The 21,070-nt window shown below is 40.4% G+C and overlaps 1 long non-coding RNA gene across 1 annotated transcript in view; it reads left to right on the forward strand.

The window, feature by feature from the left end:
- The window catches only part of LOC140482598 (uncharacterized), a 31,405-nt gene extending 15,108 nt beyond the window's left edge, over positions 1-16,297 (forward strand). Inside the window, exons 3-4 of the long non-coding RNA XR_011961763.1 lie at positions 14,988-15,175; positions 16,106-16,297. This is a non-coding gene — a long non-coding RNA (uncharacterized lncRNA). The remainder of the gene's footprint in view (positions 1-14,987; positions 15,176-16,105) is intronic.
- The last annotated feature ends 4,773 nt before the right edge of the window (positions 16,298-21,070 follow it).

Below are 21,070 nucleotides of genomic sequence, written 5' to 3' on the forward strand. Positions count from 1 at the left end.
TGGGCCAATGGGCTGAGAAGTGGCAGATAGAGTTTAATTCAGATAAATGCAAGGTGCTGCATTTTGGGAAAGCAAATCTTAGCAGAACTTATACACTTAATGGTAAGGTCCTAGGGAGTGTTGCTGAACCAAGAGACCTTGGAGTACAGATTCATAGCTCCTTGAAAGTGGAGTCGCAGGTAGATGGGATAGTGAAGAAGGCGTTTGTATGCTTTCCTTTATTGGTCAGAGTATTGAGTACAGGAGTTGGGAGGTCATGTTGCGGCTGTACAGGACATTGGTTAGGCCACTGTTGGAATATTGCGTGCAATTCTGGTCTCCTTCCTATCGGAAAGATGTTGTGAAACTTGAAAGGGTTCAGAAAAGATTTACAAGGATGTTGCCAGGGTTGGAGGATTTGAGCTATGGGGAGAGGCTGAACAGGCTGGGTCTTTTTTCCCTGGAGTGTGGGAGGCTGAGGGGTGACCTTATAGAGGTTTACAAAATTATGAGGGGCACGGATAGGAGAGATAGACAAAGACTTTTCCCTGGGGTCGGGGAGTCCAGAACTAGAGGGCATAGGTTTAGGGTGAGAGGGGAAAGACATAAAAGAAACCTAAGGGGCAACATTTTCATGCAGAGGGTGGTACGTGTTTGGAATGAGCTGCCAGAGGATGTGGTGGAGGCTGGTACAATTGCAACATTTAAGAGGCATTTGGATGGGTATATGAATAGGAAGGGTTTAGAGGGATATTAGCCAGGTGCTGGCAGGTGGGATAGTTTGGGTTGGGCTATCTGGTCGGCATGGACAGGTTGGACCAAAACATCTGTTTCCATGATGTACATCTCTATGACTCTATGACTCTAATTACTCTGAGAAAGTGGGAGTGAGCCCTTTCATGAATTGCTGCAGTCCATGTGGTGTGGGTACACCCACAATGTTGTTACAAAGTGAGTGCCAGGATTTTGATGTTGCAACAGTAATGTTCTTCCAAGTCAGGATGGTGTGTGGCTTGGAGGGGAACTTGCAGATGGTGATATTCCCATACTTCTGCTGCCCTTGTCCTATTAGGTGGTAGATGCTGTGGGTTTGGAAAGTGCCATCGAGAAAGCAGTGTTTCTGCCACTGTGGATAGGACATCAATCAAAATGAAATTCTTGGTGAAAAAAGAAAATAAGCGATATGGTAACATGATGTTAACTCAGTTTTTGCACCAACCCCAATGAGGTTCCCTTGTCCTATAAAATCTTGTTTCCCCATAATGCAGTCATAGAAACATAGAAAGCAGGAGTAGACCATTTGACCAATTGAGTCTGTTCTACTATTTATTCTATGATCATGACTGATCTTCGATCTCAATGCTATATGACAATTTTCTCTCCATCCCCCTTGATGCCTTTAAAATCTGAAGGTTTATCTACATTGTTCTTGATCAAGGTTTGTTTAAAGTTTTGTAGCTCAGGTACCAGTTGCAGTTATGGGTATGTTTGCTAAGCTAGAAGGTTGATTTGCAGACGTTTCATCCCCTTTCTAAGTGACATCCTCAGTGCTGTGGAGTCTCCTGTGAAGTGCTGGTGTACTGTGTTGGTTGGAATTTATTTGGTTCCATTCCTCCTGCTTTCAGTTGCCGGTTCTGGTTGCTTGTTGCCGTGGTCAGTACGTTGGGTGTAGGTCAATGTGTTTATTGATAGAGTTCGTGGATGAGTGCATCGTTCTAGAAATTCTCTGCCTGTCCTCTGTTTGGCTTGTCCTATTGTTGTTGTGTTGGCTCAGTCGAATTTGTGGTCCTTGTTATCTGTGTGTGTGGCTACTAGGGGCAGCTGGTCATGACATTTAGTGGCTAGTTGGTGTCCATGAATGCGGATCACTAGTTCGGCAAAAGTGAGGACTGCAAATGCTGGAAACCAGAGTTTAGATCAGAGTGGTGCTGGAAAGGCACAGCAGGTCAGGCAGCATCCGTGGAGCAGGAAAATCGATGTTTTGGGCAAAAGCCCTATTCCTGATGAAGGGCTTTTGCTCAAAACATTGATTTTCCTGCTCTTCAGATACTGCCTGACCTGCTGTGCTGATCACTAGTTGTCTGCCTACTTGTCCTATGTAGTGTTTCATGGCATGAAATCTTGTAAACCATATTTGCCCTGCATTTGATGGGTATTAGGTCTTTGGTTCTGGTGAGTTGTTGTCTGAGCATGGCTGCCTGTTTATGAGCTGTCATGAATCTGAGTGGTTGGAGAAGTCTGGCTGTCTGTTCTGAGATGTTTAGGACAAACAGCAGACAACTAGCAATCCACATTCATGAACATCAACTAGCCACTAAATGCCATGACCAACTGTCCCTCGTAGCTATACACACAGATAACAAGTGCCACAAATTTGACTGAGATAACACAGCAATAACTGAGCAAGCCAACAGAGAACAGCCAGAGAATTTCTAGAAACATGGCTCTCATTGGTAAACACATTGACCTAGACCCAATATACCAGCCACTGCAACAAACAACGGGAAGCAGTGGAAGTGAAACCAAGTAAATTCCAACCGATACAGTATAGCAGCACTTCACAGGAAGCTCCACAGCACTGAGGATGTCACCTAGAAAGGGGACAAAACATCTGCAAACTAACTTCCCAGCTTGGCAAACATACCCACGGCAACTGTATATCTTTCTTCAATATATTAAATGTCTCGGTTTCCACAGCCTTATGTAGTCTGTGAATTACATAGGTTCATTATCCTTTGTGTGAAGAGATTTTTCCTCATCTAAGTCTTAAATAGTCTGCACCGTACCATTAGACTGTGTCCCTTGGTTTGAGTCAATCCAACCAGGGGACACATCCTTCCTGTATCTAAGCTGTTCAGATATGTTAGGATTTTGTATGTTTCAATCAAATCCTCTCTCATCATTTGGGGTGGCATGGTGGCTCAGTGGTTAGCACTGCTGCCTCACTAGCACCAGGGACCCGGGTTCAATTCCAGCATGGAATGGCATGAATCGGACAGCTGTCTGTGTGGAGTTTGCACACTCTCCCTGTGTCTGTGTGGGTTTCCCCCCACAATCCAAAAGGTGTGCACATCAGGTGAATTGGCCATACTGTCGTATTGGGTGTTGGTGTGGGTTACTTTTTGGAGGGTCGGTGTGGACTTGTTGGGCTGAAGGACCTGTTTCCATATTGTAGGGAATCTAATATAATCTAATGAACTCAGGCCCAGTCAAAGCTAACTCCTCTAATGGACAGTCATGCATCCCTGGTATCAGGTTTGTGAAACTCTGGTGCACTTCCTCTGTGGCAAAATTAGACTTTTTTAGACAGGGGAACCAAAACTGCATGTAATACACCAGGTCTGGTCGCACCAAGGCCCAATGGATGCAGTAAGACATCCCCACTTCAAAATTCAAATCCTCTAGCAATATAGGACAGTTTACCATTTGTCTGAAAAAGATAAGACAATAAAAATAACAACAGGAGTAGGGTATTTCATTCCTCAAGGCAAAAGTGTAGACTACTGATGCTGGAGATTAGAGTTGAGAGTGTGGTGCTGGAAAAGCACAGCAGGTCAGGCAGCGTCAGGGAAGCAGGAGAATCAATGTTTCAGGCAAAAGCCCTTCATCAGGAATGAGGTTCCTCATGCTTAGTTGCTCCAGCCTGCTCCATTATTCAATAGGATCATACCTTTGTTTCCCTTACTGAACAAGAATCTATCTATCTCAGCCTTATATATGCACAAGGACTCTGTCTCCACAGCTCTCTGAGACAGAGTTCCAAAGACTCACAACCCTCTGAAGGAAGAAATTCCACATCTTAATTTTAAATTGGCACCTTTTTTTTCTGAGATAATGTCCTCTTGTCTTAGATTCTCTCATGAGGGGAAACATCCACTCCACATTTACCCTGTGAGCCCTGTAGGAATCCAGATGTTTCAATGAGATCATTTCTCATTCTTCTAAACACCAATCAGTAGAGCGCCAATCTGTTTAGCCTTTGCTCATAAGACAATCCCTCCATCCTAGGGATCATCCTAGTCAACCTTCTCTAAACTGTCTCCAATTAAAAGATATCTTCTAAATAAGGGGACCAAAACTGCTCAAAATGCTCTAGATGTGATCTCACCAAAACCTTGGACAGTAACAGTAAGACTTCTCTATTTTATACTCCAATCCTCATGAAATAAGAGGGGTGGCATGGTGGCTCAGTGGTTAGCACTGCTGCCTCACAGCGCCAGGGACCCGGGTTCGATTCTAGTCTCGGGTGACTGTCTGTGTGGAGTTTGCACATTCTCCCTATGTCTGCACGGATTTCCTTCGGGTGCTCCGGTTTCCTCCCACAGTCCAAAGATGTGCAGGTTAGGTGAATTGGTCATGCTAAAATTGCCCCTAGTGTTGGGTGCATTAGTTAGGGGGAATGGTTTGGGTGGGTTACTGTTCGGAAGGTTGGTGTGGACTAGTTGGGCTTAAGGGCCTGTTTCCACACTGTAGGGAATCTAATCTAAAAACTTTCTAATAGCCGACTGGATTACCTGCTGCACCTGTGTGCTAATATTTTGTGTTTCATGCTCGAGTACTCCAAGTCCCTTTGAGTTTCTGTAGTTTTTTTCATTTAAATAATATTCTGTTCATTTGTTCTCACTTTCAAAATGAATGACTTTGCATTGTCACATATTATACTCCATTTGCCTACTTTTGGCCCAATTTCTTAACCTATATCTCTCCCTAAACTGTTTGTTCCCTTCTCGCAACTTGCCTTTCCACCTATTTTTGTGTTGCCTGTAAATTTGGCTACAGTACATTCACTTTCTTCTTCCAAGTCATTAATGTATATTGTAAGTAGTTGCAGACTCAGCACTGGAACACCACTGGTGACAGGCTGCCAACTTGAAAAAGAATTCCTTATCCCCCATTTGCTGTTTCTGCCCATTAGCCAATTCTCTTTCCTTGCCAGTAAACTACTTCCATCACCATGGGCTCTTACCTTTTGACTTAATCTTTTGTGAGGTACCTTGTCCAATGCTTTCTGGCAGTCCATATATACACAATTTTCTATCCATCCAGTCTGTTTGAGACTTCCCTGAGAAGCTCTATTAATAATTAGTCCGACATGATTACCCTTTCATGAAGCCATACTGACTCTGCTTGATTGAGTTGTGATTTTCTAGATGTGCTGCGATTGCTTACTTAATAATTATTCCAGTAGTTTTCCAACAATATATGTTAGGCTAATCGGCCTATAATTAACTGCTTTTTGCCTCACTGTTTTTTCTTAATGGGGTGTCACATTGGCAGTTTTCCAAACTTCTGGTACTTTTCCAGAATCCAAGGATTTTTGGAAAGGTACAACCAATGCATCCATTATCTCTGTAGCTACTTCTTTTAGGAGCCTTGGATACAAGCTATCAGGGCAGGAGATTTATCTGCCTTTAACCCTTTTGGCTGTCTAATACTACTTATTTTAGTGATGGTGATAGTATTAGGATAATTCCTCCCCGGTATTCTTCAGTATTAATGAGATTTTTGAAGTACCTTGCACCAAAAGGATTGGTGCAAAGTGTCTACTTAACATCTCTGCCATTTCATTGTTCCCTTTATGATCAAATTCATCAACTGATCAAGTTGCTTTTCCAACTGCTTGCTACACCTGCCTGTCTACTTTAATTGACTGATGTACAAGGACAACCAAATTTCATTGTCATATCCATAGTTTCCAATATATCGCCCTTTAATCAAAACCACACCTTTCTGTTTCTAAAACCAAAGTGTATAACTTCACATGTAGCTGTGTTGTGTGGCAACTGCCGTGTGTTTGTCCACTCATTCAATTTCTCTAAATAACTTGGAAATCTCATTGCAGCCTCCTTGCAACTCACAATCCCACCCAGTTTTGTGTTGTCAGCAGATTTGGAAATGTTATATTTGGTTCACTCATCCAGGTCATTTTTATATAATGCGAATCGCTGGGGCCCAAGCACTGTTCTTTGCAGTAACCCACTAGTCATAGATTGCCATGTGAAAAATAGCCCTTTTATTCCCATCTTTTGTTTCCTGTCCGTCAACCAATTCTTAATCAATGTCAATATATTAATTGCTATCCCATGTGTTTGAACTTTTCCCACTGATTTCTTATGAAGAGCCTTATCAAAGCCTTCTGAAAATCCAAGTACACCACATCCACTGTTTACTCTATTTTACAAGTTACATCTCAGAGAATGCTAGTCAATTTGTTAAGCATGACTTGCCTTTCAGAAATCAATGCTGCCATGTGCAATCCCATTAATAATTGTCAAACGTTCTGTTATCATGTCTTATATAATAAACTGTAGCAGTTTCTGCACTACTGATGCTCTCTGTTCTTTGTGTTTTCTCTCCCTCACTTTTTAAATAGAAGGATTACATTTATGTAATCTGTAGAAACTGCTCCAGAGTCGATAGAATTTTGGAAGATGACCTGCAATGCATCGAATATTTCCAAAGCCATTTCCTTAAGTATTCTGGAATGTTAGTTACCAGGCCTTAATGATCTGTGACTCTTTATTCCCATTAACTTTCCTTGCACCATTTTTTTACTAATACTGATTTCCTTTGATTCCACCATTTTACTCAACCCCAGGTTCCCTGGCATTTCTGGGAGATTACTTGTGCCACTTCTGCGAAGACAGAACCAAAGTGGATGTTCAATTCTTTCACCATTTATTTGTTCCCCATTTTAATTTCCCTGGCCTTTTATTGTAAAGGACCTACATTTGTCTTTAATCCATTTTTTTCTCTGCACATCCATAGTAGGATGGATATCTAACAACGACGAGTCAAAATATAGAAAGGAGATAAAGGGCTTGGTGATATGGTGCCATGAGAATAACCTCTCTCTCAGTATCGGCAAAGCTAAAGAACTGATCACTGACTTCAGAAAGAAAGGAGGCTATGTCAATGGAGTTAAGCTTGAGAGGGTGGAGGGTATCAAGTTCCTAGGCATGATGATAAACACCAACTTGACCTGGACTTTCTGTTTAGATGCAACAGTCAAGAAGGCACAACAAAGCCTCTTCTTCCTCAGGCAGTACAGGAAATTTGGCATGTTCATAAGGATCCTCACCATCTTTTACAGATGCACCATAGAAGGCATACAGTCCGGGTACCTAACGGCCTGGTAATGGCAACTGCCCTTCCCAGGACCGTACCAAACTACAGAAAGTCGTGTGTACAGCCTAGACCATCATGGAAGTCAACCTACCATCAATGGGCTCCATTTATATGGCTTATTGCTGCAGAAAGACTGCCAACATCATCAAAGACCCTTCACACCCCAATAATGATCTCCTACAACCTCTTCCATCAGGTAGAAGATACATAAGCTTGAACACATGCACCAGCAGGTTCAGGAACAACTTCTTCCCAGTCATTATTAGACTGATGAATGGACTCTTCAACTTACACTAAGGTTGATCTTGCCTAGCACACGCCCTGTGCAACATAATCTGTATGTCTCTGTCTGAGAAGTTTTTTCACCCTATGACCTGCATGTCCTTGCTTACTATGATCTGCCTGTACTGCTCACAAACAAAGCTTCCTACTGTACTTAGGTACATGTGATAATAAATCAATCAAATCAAATATTTATAGAAACATTTTTGGTCACTTTCTATGTTGCCTACCATTGTAGTCTCATACTCTATTTTCTCCCTCTTCATTGAACATATTGTTCACTTTTGCTGAATTCCAAAATCCTTCCAATCCAAAGGCTTTCAGATTTTTTTTCTGGTGATTTTATGTCTCTTCTTGGGATCTAATACTATTTAGATTTATTTTTGATTTATTTTGTAAGCCAGTTATCTCATTTGCATGGACCTTAACCTATAATGTTGATAAACATAATTTATTATTTCTTCACATTGGACAAATATGCATCTTTTCATGCTCTATCACCAATAAATAATATGGTCCAAAAACAGCATTGGGAATGTTGGTTAAGTTCTAACAAAAAAAATTTGAATCTAATGTCAGTTTAAATGTTGTCCTTTGTTTATCTGAGTATTAAAAAGCTGGATAGTAGAGGATACGACAATGGTTAATGTCAGAGAATGTTACCAACTTACAGACTCACCTGATAACTTTTGGCTATGGTTTTTGAGGGTGCAAATTAACTTTTAGTGTAAATAAGGTGAACCAAAACTTCGAGAATGCACAGCCTTTTGGAGTCAGCAATCTTAGATCATAGACTCTACCTCTGTTTTGTTCAATATATTTTTGTTGCTACTTTGTCTCCTTATGTTCTTCACAGCTTGATGTTGCATTCAGAGGGCTGGACACTTTTTATGTTTCCTTCTTATATGCATTAGCACTCTCTTTGGCTTTATCGCCTTAACATGTTTTGTCATTTAATCTATCCTGTCACGAGATTATTTTATTGTCCTGCCCTTTTCACCTAATCCATTGGTTCAAAATCTATTCATTTTCAACTTCTTTTCAGTTCTGATAAATGGTCATATCAAGAATATATAAAATGTTATCTCTCTGAAATGCTATCTCTCTTTCTCTCCGCAGATGCTGCCTGACATGCTGAATATTTCCAGAATTTTTGTTTTTATTTATAAACCACAAGTTGTTTTTAACTTCAGTGATTTTCTTTTGTGCCAACTTATATATTACGAAAAAAAAGATTTAAATACCACAATCTTAGCGTTCCAAGTGCCATATCAAGTTTATTTTGTTAGCTTTTGAAATGTAAAGAAGGAACAACATTTACCTTCTGGGACATGCAGGTGAGGTTTGGTTTTACAGTGATTCAAGAAGGGTTGCCACCAAATCCTAAAGATCAGTTAAGGATGGGGAATAAATGTTGGCCCAGTCAGCAATACCTGAACTTTTAAATAGAATAAGCAGAAAATGCAGTGGCCTGAAACATCTCTTCTCACTTACCATTTCATTTGAATATGTTGTTGCTTTAGATTATTTCTTCTTGACAATAGAATGGCAATAAATGCACTTTGTTTTGACTTCCAGAACAACTTGGTAGAGTTCATTGCAAAACATAATTTGCAACAAATGAGAGTATGCAGAGAAGATTATAATCTTGTGAAATGGATCAGAAATGGTTGGGAACTTGGAGACAGAGTGTCACGATGTACTTAGATTAGTAGAATGTTTCAAATGAAATTCCTCAGAGTTACATTGTTAGGTAGGACAGTTAATCATGTGGATGAGAGCTGGTAGAAAGGGGGATCGACAGGTTGTCAAAGTGGATAAGAGTACAGCAGATAGTGTTCAATGTCAACTGTGAGATTTAAAGTGTTAGGGTGCTTTGGAAATCAGAATGACAAATGGAGTGTTTTCTCAATGATGGTAACTAAGAGCTATGGAGAGGCAAGGGGATTTAGGTATAAACAAGCAGAACTTGTATGCAGTTATGGAAAGTATTTAAAATGTTAATGGAATGTTGGTCTTTATCTTGACAGGATTGCAATATAAAAGTGATGTACTTAATGTTTTAGTTACAAAAGACCACCATCTGCAATAGGATATTCAGTCTTGGGCATCGCACAGATGGAAAGATATTTCAGCTTTGGATTAGGTATGCACACTCACAAGTATTATAAAACATGAATGATTTAATCAAGATGTTTAAAACAAAAATGTAATTTAGTAGGGTAGGTAAAGAGAAACTATTTCCTCTGGTGGAGGAATTCAGAACAAGAGGGCGTAATCTTAAATTTAAAGCTATGAGATTTATGAATAAAATCGGGAAGCAATTTTCACAGAAGGGGTAATCTGATGCTAAAAATTGCTTTCTCAAAAACTGTTGGTTCTGAATGAATTGATTTCTTTTTAAAAACTGAGATTGATGTTTTCATATTGCTTAAAACAAGGAATATGGAACAAAGGTGGGTAAATGGCCTTTGGGTACAGATTAGCCATGATTGAGAGGCCTACTTCTATTCTCTTGTTCAAAGTCAGACATGAAGATGGCAAGCAGAAGAAGCAAGGACAAGATGCAGCCATTTCCATTTCAATGCCCATTTGGCGCCTATCTTTAATTGGCTGAGAAGGTGGTGGTGAGCTGTATTCTTGAACCAATTCAGTCTATGTAGTGTAGGTATACCCACTATACTGTTAGGAAGGAAAGCCATCCACATTGAAGAAATGGTAATACAGTTCCAAGTCAAGAAGTTGTGTGTCTTGAAGAGGAGCTGGCTCGTGGTGTGTTACCATGTATCTCTGTCCTTGTCCTTCAAGTAGAGATCTTGTTGTTTGGCTGCTGAGGAGCTGCAGTGCATGTTGTAGATGCTGCACACTGCTACAACTTCATTAGTTGGAATATAGGGAGCCAATTAAACAGGTTGCTTTGTTTAGATTGTGTCAATTTTGTTAGTAGTTCTTAGAGGTGAATTCATCCAAGTAAATGGAAAATATTTCATCACACACCTGACGGTGTGGCTTGTAGATGATGGACAGGCTTTGGGGACTCAGATGCATTACTCGGCAAAGCATTCCCACATTCTGACCTATTTTTGTAGCTACAATATTTATATGGGGCCAGTCCAGTTTATTTTCTCATCAATGGTAGCCTCCAGAAGATTATTTGTGGGTAATACAGTAATGGTAAGATAATTGAACGTAAAGGGGATATTTTAAATTCTTTCTTTTTGGAGGTCACTGCCTGACATGGACATGGTGTTTGAGTATGAAATTAGACAAGTCCCCTGGGCTGGATGAGATCTATCCTAGGATCCTCTGGGAAGCAAGGGAAGAGATTGCCGAGCCTTTGGCATTGATCTTCAAATCATCATTGTCTACAGGAATAGTGCCTGAGGACTGGAAGATAGAAAATATGGTTCCCTTGTTCAAAAATGGTTGTAGAGACAACCCTGGTAATTACAGACCAGTGAGTCTCACTTCAGTTGTTAGTAAAGTGTTGGAAAAGGTTATAAGAGATAGGATTTATAACCATCTAGAAAAGAATAATCTGATCAGGGATAGTCAGCATGGTTTTGTGAAGGGTAGGTCATGCCTGACAAATCTTATTGAGTTTTTTGACAAAGTGACCAAACAGGTAGATGAGAGTAAACCAGTTGATGTGGTGTATATGGACTTCAGCAAGGCATTCAATAAGGTTCCCCATAGTAGGTTATTATACAAAATGCGGAGGAATGGGATTGTGGGAGACGTAGCAGTTTGGATCAGTAATTTGCTTGCTGAAAGAAAACAGAGGGTTGTAGTTGATGGAACATGTTCATCTTGGTGTCCAGTTACTAGCGGTGTACCGCAAGGGTCGGTGTTGGATCCACTGCTGTTTGTCATTTTTATAAATGACCTGGATGAGGGCTTAGAAGGGTGGGTTAGTAAATTTGTGACGACACTAAGATCGGTGGAGTTGTGGATAGTGACAAAGGATGTAGTAGGTTGCAGAGAGACATAGATAGGATGCAGAGCTGGGCTGAGAGGTGGCAAATGGAGTTTAATGTGGACAAGTGTGAGGTGATACACTTTGGACGGAGTAATCGGAATGCAAAGTACTGGGCTAATGGTAAGATTCTTGGGAGTGCAGATGAGCAGAGAGATCTCAGTGTCCATGTACACAAATCTCTGAAAGTTGCCACCCAGATTGACAGGGTTGTTTAGAGTGTTTTATTAATAAAGGGATTGAGTTCCGGAACCAGAAGGTTATGCTGCAGCTGTACAAAACTCTGGTGCAGCCGCACTTGGAGTATTGTGTACAGTTCTGGTCACCACATTATAAGAAGGATGTGGAAGCTTTGGAAAGGGTGCAGAGGAGATTTACTAGGATGTTGCCTGGTATGGAAGGAATGTCTTACGAGGAAAGGCTGAGGGCCTTGAGGCTGTTCTCATTAGAGAGAAGAAGGTTGAGAGGTGACTTAAAAGAGACATACAAGATAATCAGAGGGTTAGATAGGGTGGACAGGGAGAGCCTTTTTCCAAGTATGGGGATGGCAAACATGAGGGGACACAACTTTAAAGTGAGGGGAGATAGGTATTAGACAGATGTCAGAGGTAGTTTCTTTACTCAGGGAGTAGTAAGGGTATGGAATGCTTTGCCTGCAATGGTAGTAGATTCGCCAAGTTTAAGTGCATTTAAGTCATCATTAGACAGGCATATGGACGTACATGGAATAGTGTAGGTGGGATGGGCTTCAGATTAGTATGACAGGGCAGCGCAACATTGAGGGCCGAAGGGCCTGCACTGCGCTGTAATGTTCTATGTTCTATGTGTTTAAGTGACATCATCTCTGTCATTCCCACCCCTTTCTTCAATGTTAACTCCTACAGATGGCATACAGACAGCATCTGCTGAGAATCATGTAACTTTACTACAAGGGTAAAGATGCATCAATATATCAAGTACGATCAATTGTATTTAAAAGGTGATACTTTAGTTTATTTCTTCGCTGGTAAGGAAGTGTCTATTGATTCTGTTTGCATTAGCTTCCAGAGGCATGCATTACCTATCGGAAAAGAAAGATCTACAAGGAGATTCAATACATGGTTTGAGATATATGAAGGGAATTATTAGGATAAAGAGGAAATTATTATTGACTTTGGTTGAGGAATTAGTGATGGATGTGTGTTACTATCATATATCATAATGCACATATCTGCAGGTATGAATTCATGTCACAGAATGGACCCCTGTGGTGCTATAAAACTTACAGATAAAGAGTGGCAACACAGGTAATGTCAGAACCTGTAAAATCAGACTTTACACAATAATGTTTCTCTTTTTTAATTAAAATGGTATATGAATGGTTAATAACACACAGTTCTGACTTTGAATTGGATTTGGTATCATAACAAATGTATGATGAGTGACGTTTGCGGTGATCTCCATCTTGAGCATAGTCCCAATACCAAATGAAACAAATAGCCTTGCATTGGATCCATTGGATTTAAGCATGATAAAACTATTTATTCTGACAATATGGCATGGTAATAATTTATGTTGAAACACCAATGCAGTGTACTGCAAGTGGTCCCTAATGGGACATGAATTATCCCATTAGTTATGTGCATCATGATTTATGATATTGCATAGAAATAAAGTAGCGTATTACAGAGAAGGAGGCTATTTAACCCATCATGTCTGTGCCAGTTGTGTGGTATAGCACTCAGGATTATTCAATATGTCTTTGTTACTTTTAGTCTTTACTGTTCCAGTCCTCTTCCGGCCAGTATCCCATCTTCTTGACTTCATTATGTTTAGTTCTTCCAACCCCTGCTGCCCATGTCCTAGTTTGTACTACGTCCTGTTTCCCTATCATCCATATGTTTGTTGAAAAACATTGAGCAATATCTGAACTTCAAAATTCTCATGCTAGTTTTTTTTTAAATCCACCATTGCCCCAACCCTCCCTATCTAGGTAACCTCCTCAACCTTTAAAGTTTTCTGTTCTCTTCTAGCGCTGATCTCTTAAGCTTTTTTCACTTTTAACCATTGGTGCCTTTAGACACCAACACTCTTCATTTGGTAATTCTCTTAACCGCTCTACTTCTGTCTATATACTCTTTTAAAAATAAAATAATTCCTTAAAATAAAGTATTTGGCCAAGTATTTGTCATCTGTCCTACATCACCTTATGTATATAGTTTGTTTGACAACGTTCCCATGAAGTGGGACAGTTTTTTTTTCACAGTGAATACGAACTAGGAGCAAGAGAGGCCGCTCTGTCATGCAATGAGATCATGGCTGATGGATTTTATCCTGAAGTCCACATTCCAGCATATTCCCCAACAATCTTTCATCCCTTTGGTAATCAAGGTTTTGGTAATTTCCCTCTACTTTAAAAATATTTAAAGGTTCTACATACACTGCCTTTTGAGGAAGGGAATTCCAAAACTCACAGCTGTCTGGGAAAAATATGTTTTCTCATCTCTGTTTTAAGTATAAATATGACTTTTTTATTGTTGTTGACTAGTAAAGATATATGGTGCATCTCCACTTAATGGTGTTCTTTGGATTAGATAGACAAATTCATTCCTCTGATATCCATTGACTTCCTCACCAAGATGGAAGTACTTATGCTTGTATCACTGTTATTTTCATGTCTAGGGTAGGACAGATGCCAGTGTGCATATCTTTGTATTTTTGTATTTCATACTGACACAAAATCAGCTTGGTTTTTGATGCTGCAGTAATGTGGCATTTCCTGGTTAGAAAGATGGACAGTAAAGTCACCTGTTTGGAGGTGATCATTTGGAGGTGTAACTCCAAGTAACTTTCATGTTGATTGTGCTTCAGTGTTCTGGCAGCATTATGTTAGAAAATAAATGGCAGGAATGGCTTTATATGCTGGAGGCCTTGGTCAGTTGAGTGCCCAAAAGCCAGTCAGGCAGCTATCCAGTTTCTATGACAATCATCAAAATGGTTGGACATCACTGTCATGCTGATGGATCTGACCACTTGATCCATGTTTGGCAGTATGGCCACCTGCTTTGTGCAAAGTCCTGACAGAGGTTGGAGTTGGTTTGTTCTACACTCTGTGACATTGTGTATAAGCCTGCTGGCAGGGTGTCCAGTACACCAATCCTGTACTACCTTGTGGTCATCTGTCTTCTTATTTGGTTCTGAGTTCTCTGCATCTCTGCAGCAGAGATAATGCATTATCTCATTCTGTGACAGACTGGAATCGGCAGTGTCCTTTTCCCCCAGCTTCACTCTGACACACATCAAATATTTTTTTCACTTGGAAGCCTTCTTTTAGCTGAAGATCTAAAAGACCAATGGCTGCAGTATCTAAACTGCTGCTTGCTGTGTTGAGATCAAATTACATTACCTCTTCAATTTCTTGCCTGGTAATTGTGTGATTTTGAAAAGCATGGGGAGCCTACAGTTTCGCACTGCTTTATTCATAGCAATGCCCTGGTCGCTAAGAGTTAACTTGTCAACCAAACAACATGATGTTTCTCCTGTGGCATAAGTTGTTGTGATCATTTGAAGTTTGGTAATACCTGCATTTCTACTGATGAATGTGACTAGATGAAAAGCTTCAGTAACATGTATTTCTTCACAGAAATCTGCTTCGCTATTACCAAGCAACAGTCTGATATTTCTCTTGCCAAGTGCCTTGGAACATTTTACAATACTGAAGGCATGAACTGATTACAAGTTACTGGGGGAAGAAATGAGACCAATGGTTGCTGTCTGTCAGTGCTGTATCTCAGTGGCTTGGTTCCATTTTCTGTGGGGATTCCAATGAAGGTAATGTCATTTGAGATGAAATAATTGCCTTGGGTGATACGGTTACCAACTTTACAGAATCCATTTGAGAAGGGGGTGAGGTGGGAGGGGTTTGTGGCATGGTTACTGGGATGTGGAATTATTTTGAGAAATATCTTTGTTGTTAATGCCATCACCCGCCATTCTTGCTGTTGCTGGGCACTACCTCAACATGGAAACAGATCTTTGTGGAGGGAGATGGTTTCTTGGCAGTAATTAAGGAAAACGTGCATCATAACTGCCATTTGGTGAGTCATTCACAAGGAGAATGTACAAAGGTACAGAATGTTACAGATTGTGGCTGACAGTCTGCAAAACACAAGCCAGAATATTCGTGGAAGAATCCAAATCTAAGACAAAATGGCAATGGACATTGAAGGTGTTACTTTGTGAAATTAATGATTCTTCAACCTTCTGGAAAATTGGCACAATAATTGTTTGCATATTTATCTTCGTATATAATTATATTAACCCCTGTATGAATGTACTGAGTATATCTTTAATCTATATTTTGTTCAATAATATTATTTTAAGTAAAGGTGTTTGAAAATGATGTTTTATCTAAGAAATGAAGAAACACTTCAGGGAATATAAACATAGATTATGTTGTTAATTCCACTGACAAGTCAACACCATTCTGCCAAAGTACACATTTTGTCACACTCACAGGCAGTATGCCCAAATTCATCTCCAGTACAGTTTTGCTATTCCAACAAACATTTCACTCCTGGCTGTAAACTAAACTATGTGGAGTTAAAATTCAATGGATGTTTATTTTTTGGTCTACGTTTCTGCCAGCTAAACATGCCAGAGATTTTCAGCAGAAGATACATAGACAGCCTTTCAGTTCGTTCCCTATTTTTGGAAGGTGTTTCCTCTTTCCGGTTTTACCGTATTTTCTGTCCACTGCAGACGACTCCTACCATCAAACCTCCTGGAATCAAGAGACCAGGCAAAGCTGAGAAACCTTTGCTTTTGTGGTTAGCTAAAAAACAGACGTGATTTGAGAGAGTGACTGAAATGACGTAATCTTTTCCTTCCCTTTCACCTCTTCACACCCAAGTACCAATGATTCACTTCTGTGTGATGTTATAATCTAGTGGTTTCTCAAGAACTTAATAAATGCAGACAACTGATTGACAAATTCATTCTGCTGATATCTGTTGTCTTTCTTGCCAAGAGGGAAATACTCTCTCATACTTGTACTTGTGTCACTGTCATTTTAGTGCGAACTGCTAAAATTTGAAATTTGCAATCTTGTGTGGGTTTTTACCATTGCTTTTCTTGGCAGAAAACTGATCTTCATTATTCATTGCTTTAGAAACCAGAGGCAGAAAACTGATGAGTTTTCTTTGTGCACACTGCCATAGGTGTTGGCGATTAGTGCAGCAGCCACACACGATAAAGACTTGGGGGTTTTAATGGCCAGCAGTGAAGGAACAGCTGTCACCATTTATCAAAAGAACTGAGAATGCTGTCAATCGCAGACAAAAATAGAGATGGCTGGAAAAGCTGAGCTCACGAAAAGCCAGAACTGCTCACCATTTTACACCATTTATTGGCTTATAGCTGCTCACAATTGCCACCCATTCTACTCCTTGTTATCAGCAAAATGATGGACATTGACAGTGCTCTCCAGCTGAGGAATAATCTATTTTCTGATAAGCAGTTTGGATCCACTTTTCTGGGCTTTTGAGCGGCAATGTAAAGCTATTGCAAACTCATGTCAGCATGGCATTCTCTACAGGGGCTCTAGGACCCATGTGACAGCTTGTGCTTTAACCAGTTAGACTGAAGAATCCTCATTGGTCTCGAAGTTGATCCACTTTGTTTTGGTATTGGGGGCTGCAATTCACAATCAGTTCGTGCTCATTGTTCACAGTGTATCTGGTCCTTCTTGTTTACCTGATTGTAACGTTGGTCTGAGCAGGACCAGTGCTGCTGGCTAATAAGTGTTTAGGGGATCAAAAAACATGTGGTGAAGCCAGCATGCTCACTTAAAGGCAGTCTGTCCCTCTGCCAGGTGCTATGTGATTCGATTGCTGCTGAATGCTACTTCTGCATAACTGAAGAAGAAAATTATGTATTGGGGAATGAAGAGGCACCCACTAGATTCATGTATGAAGCTCTGGAGGCATTAATCATAGAGGCAAACAGGATGACATGGTTCCCTGGAGAGTAGGAGGGCCACAAAGCTATCAGTCAGAAGGAAATGGCAGTAGGTGGTGAAAGGTCACTGCAAGAGCTTGGTCCAGCGAATAGTTCTGAGGAAGGGCCATTGGACCTGAAGCATTAACTCTGATTTCTCTTCACAGATGCTGTTAGACCTGCTAAACTTTTCCAGCAACCTCTGTTCTTGTCTCTGATTTACAGCATCTGCAGTTCTTTTGTTTTTTTATATAGGCCCTGTCTGTTTGGCACCATATAAAAATTGATTTAATACTTACCCTTTTAAGGGCAAATCCGTGGATTGGGCTGCTCACTGTCCTTAAGCTTAGCTTCTCCGTTGACTCCTTCATCATCTCCTCCTGAAAATGTCAAGGGGGATGGGGAAGTTCAAAGTCCCACCAAAGTGGCTAGAAACCCAAGATGTAATGTGACAATGAGACCTCCTCTGTTTCATCAAAGTCTCGTCTGGTTTCTTTCTCCGCACATGCTGTCAGACCTGTTGAGCAATTCCACCAATTTCTCTTTATATTCCTAAAATGCAAACCTTGCTATGCCTTTGGATTTCTGTAGCAAAACAACTTATTGTATCACCCTGACATGAGGACAATTTAATCTATATTTCTTCCAGGTGAATAAGTCATTGATAGAGAGAGATGAAATGTCAGAATTTCAGAAAGTCCTGAACTAACTAAGAAATTAGTTTACTGTGTAATTGAAGGTAACTCATGAAGGAAATCAATTTTGAGAAGATTTGTAGCTCAGGTTGAAGTTCTGGAGATAGGTTTGCTCAAAACCTAAATGCATAAATAGAAAGTGGGTCTTGCAACAGTGCTTCATCCAGAGGCTCACTGATGATGTTACCTAGTATGGCGACGAAACATCTGAAAATGAACCTTCCAGCTCAGTGAGCAAACCTACATCCAAGGAAATAAATTACCTATAAGTAAAAAAAAATCTTACTGGGAAATTTTATAATTTGAAATAAAATTTCTTGTGGCTGACATAATTGTGTCCATTGTATGGACATAGTATAGGAGTCCCACTTATTGGAGAAACCCATGAATAATCTTCCTGCTATTTGCAACAAAGAGTGATTGTGAGAAATACAGCTCTAATAGGCGAAGTTCCAGCTTCTTACAGTCCACAGTTTAGAACAGAGATGATGAACTTTTCACATGAAGAGCGCTATTTCCTAATTCACTACTCCAAATAACTGGAATACCTTTGTTATTGTGTAACATGTTATTGTAGTTTGAAACCTTGTTTTGTATCTCTTAACTAGATATTTTAATTCTATGAAACCATGGTAACTGCATTTGTCACATTACAGATCAGTCTGACTGAAAGCTGGTGATCACGTCATTTAGACTTGAAGCTTTGCGCTTTCTCTGACTGGTTTGAGATTTCACAGATAACTCATTCAGAATGAATGAATTTGTATTTGTGTAATGCTTTCATATATATGAGATGAAGAGAGAAATATCATTGTGCTGTTTGTAACTCATTGAAAATCTGATGTGAGAATGTATACTGGCATGCCAATGTCTTTTTGCCTTTCACCATTAACCATGCAGGTCATCTGCAGTACATATCCACACGCTTGGGAGATCTCCACACTTTGCACCAAAGTAATAGATGTGCCACTAGCTTTCATGTCCCTTCATACCTGCCTCTGTTTCATTCCAGGATGAAAACAAACAGAAAGAGTTAAGTGGGCTGCCTGACATTCGGCTACTCACCCGTTATGTGGAGGGGATCCAGACTTTGACTGTCTGAGCGGTTGATTGACTGTGTCCAAGCACCTGGACTAGTATCAGAGGCTGCCCTTGATCAGTTTAGGTACCCAGCCTGCTGACCAAAAGCTGTCTCACTTAACTTGACTGAGGAATGCTGAAAACCATGACACATTTCCTGGCTTTGTGTCTGCTAGATGACATGGCATTAAAGCAGTGCTACTAACCTGATATCTCTGGCTGAGGGGCAAAGCACAAAAGGAAAGGCAAGACAAGATACTTTGAGCATTCAGGTAGGGTCAGAGTGAATGAGTGCTTTGAGTGCAAGCAAACAGCCCAGAAATGCAGCCAGGTCCAGCTATGTGCCTGTCCCAATATACAAAGTGTCCTTGCTTCAGCATTTTAACGATGGTTGCCACTTCACCAGGAGGTACAATATTGAAGCACACATGCATTCTGAAAGTAGACTGGAGATGTGCCACAAGGTATCCTGGAAGTAGGCACATGCTGGATGCCAATGTCTGCCAATATGGGGTATGTGTACCCATTGCCCACAGAGCATGTCCTGAAATGTTAGTACCCAATTGCCATATGAAGGCCCTGTTGGAGCAAGTCAGCAGATGCCTGTTCTGACGTCCATGTCAAGTATTCTGTGCATCTGGTTTACTCACAGCGGGTTGTAACATGGGAAACGTGGTGAGACATGCTGTAAATAAGGGTTTTAAAAGTCAATAATCCACCTTGTAGGCAATTTTTCTCCCTAGCAAGAATTTCACCTTGATGCCTGGAACTTAGTTAAAAGATACAGCAAATTGCTTTTGACATCAAAATCGGCCTCAGCAAACTTCCTGCATTACTCTGTCACCACAGGTCTTTTAAGGTAAGTAACAACTGAGTTAGTAGATGAAACTTAGTGCTTACTAATAAAAATACACAAGATTCCATTTTTTAAAGAAACAAGCCAAAGTTAACTGGACAAGATTAGAAAAGTAAAAATTGACAATAGATGGATAACTTACTCTAAAATCTGGAATTAACATCAGGTAGATATGAGTTAATAGACAAAATAAAGTCATAGAGTCATAGAGATGTACAGCACAGAAAGAGACCCTTCGGTCCAAATCGTCCATGTTGATAAAATATCCTAACCTAATCTAGTCCCATTTGCCAGCACTTGGCCCATATCCCTCCAAACCCTTCCTATTCATATACCCATCCATTGTAATTTTACCAGCTTCCACCACTTCCTCTGGCAGCTCATTCCATACACGTACCATCCTTTGAATGAAAATGTTGTCCCTTAGGTCCCTTTTAAACTTTTCCCCTCTCACCCTAAACCTATGTCCTCTAGTTCTGGCCTCTCCCACTCCAGGGGGACCTTGTCTATTTATCCTATTCATGCCCCTCATGATTTTATAAACCTCTATAAGGTTACCCCTCAGCTTCCGATGCTCCAGGGAAAACAGCCTTAGCCTATTCAGCCTCTCCCTGTAGCTCAAGTCTTCCAACCCTCATAACATTGTTGTAAATCTTTTCTGAACCCGTTCAAGTTTCACAACGTCCTTCCGAGAGGAGGAAGAACAGAATTGCATACAATATTCCAAAAGTGGCCAAACCAATGTCCTGTGCAGCAGCAACATGACCTCCCAACTCCTATACTCAATATTCTGACCAATAAGGGAAAGTATACCAAATGCCGCTTTCACTATCCTATCTACGTGCGACTACACTTTTAAGGAACTATGAACCTGCATTCCAAGATTTCTTTGTTTAGCAATGCTCCCCAGGACCTTACCATTAAGTGTATAAGTCCTGCTCTGATTTGCCTTTCCAAAATGCAGCATCTCACATTTATCCAAATTAAACTCCATCTGCGACTCCTCAGCCCATTGGCCCATCTGATCAAAAGCCTGTTGTAATTTGAAGTAACCTTCTTTGCTGTCCACTACACTTCCAATTTTGGTGTCATCTGCAA

The sequence above is a fragment of the Chiloscyllium punctatum genome, chromosome 1 (genome assembly GCF_047496795.1).
Source record: "Chiloscyllium punctatum isolate Juve2018m chromosome 1, sChiPun1.3, whole genome shotgun sequence".
Lineage (NCBI taxonomy): Eukaryota > Metazoa > Chordata > Chondrichthyes > Orectolobiformes > Hemiscylliidae > Chiloscyllium > Chiloscyllium punctatum.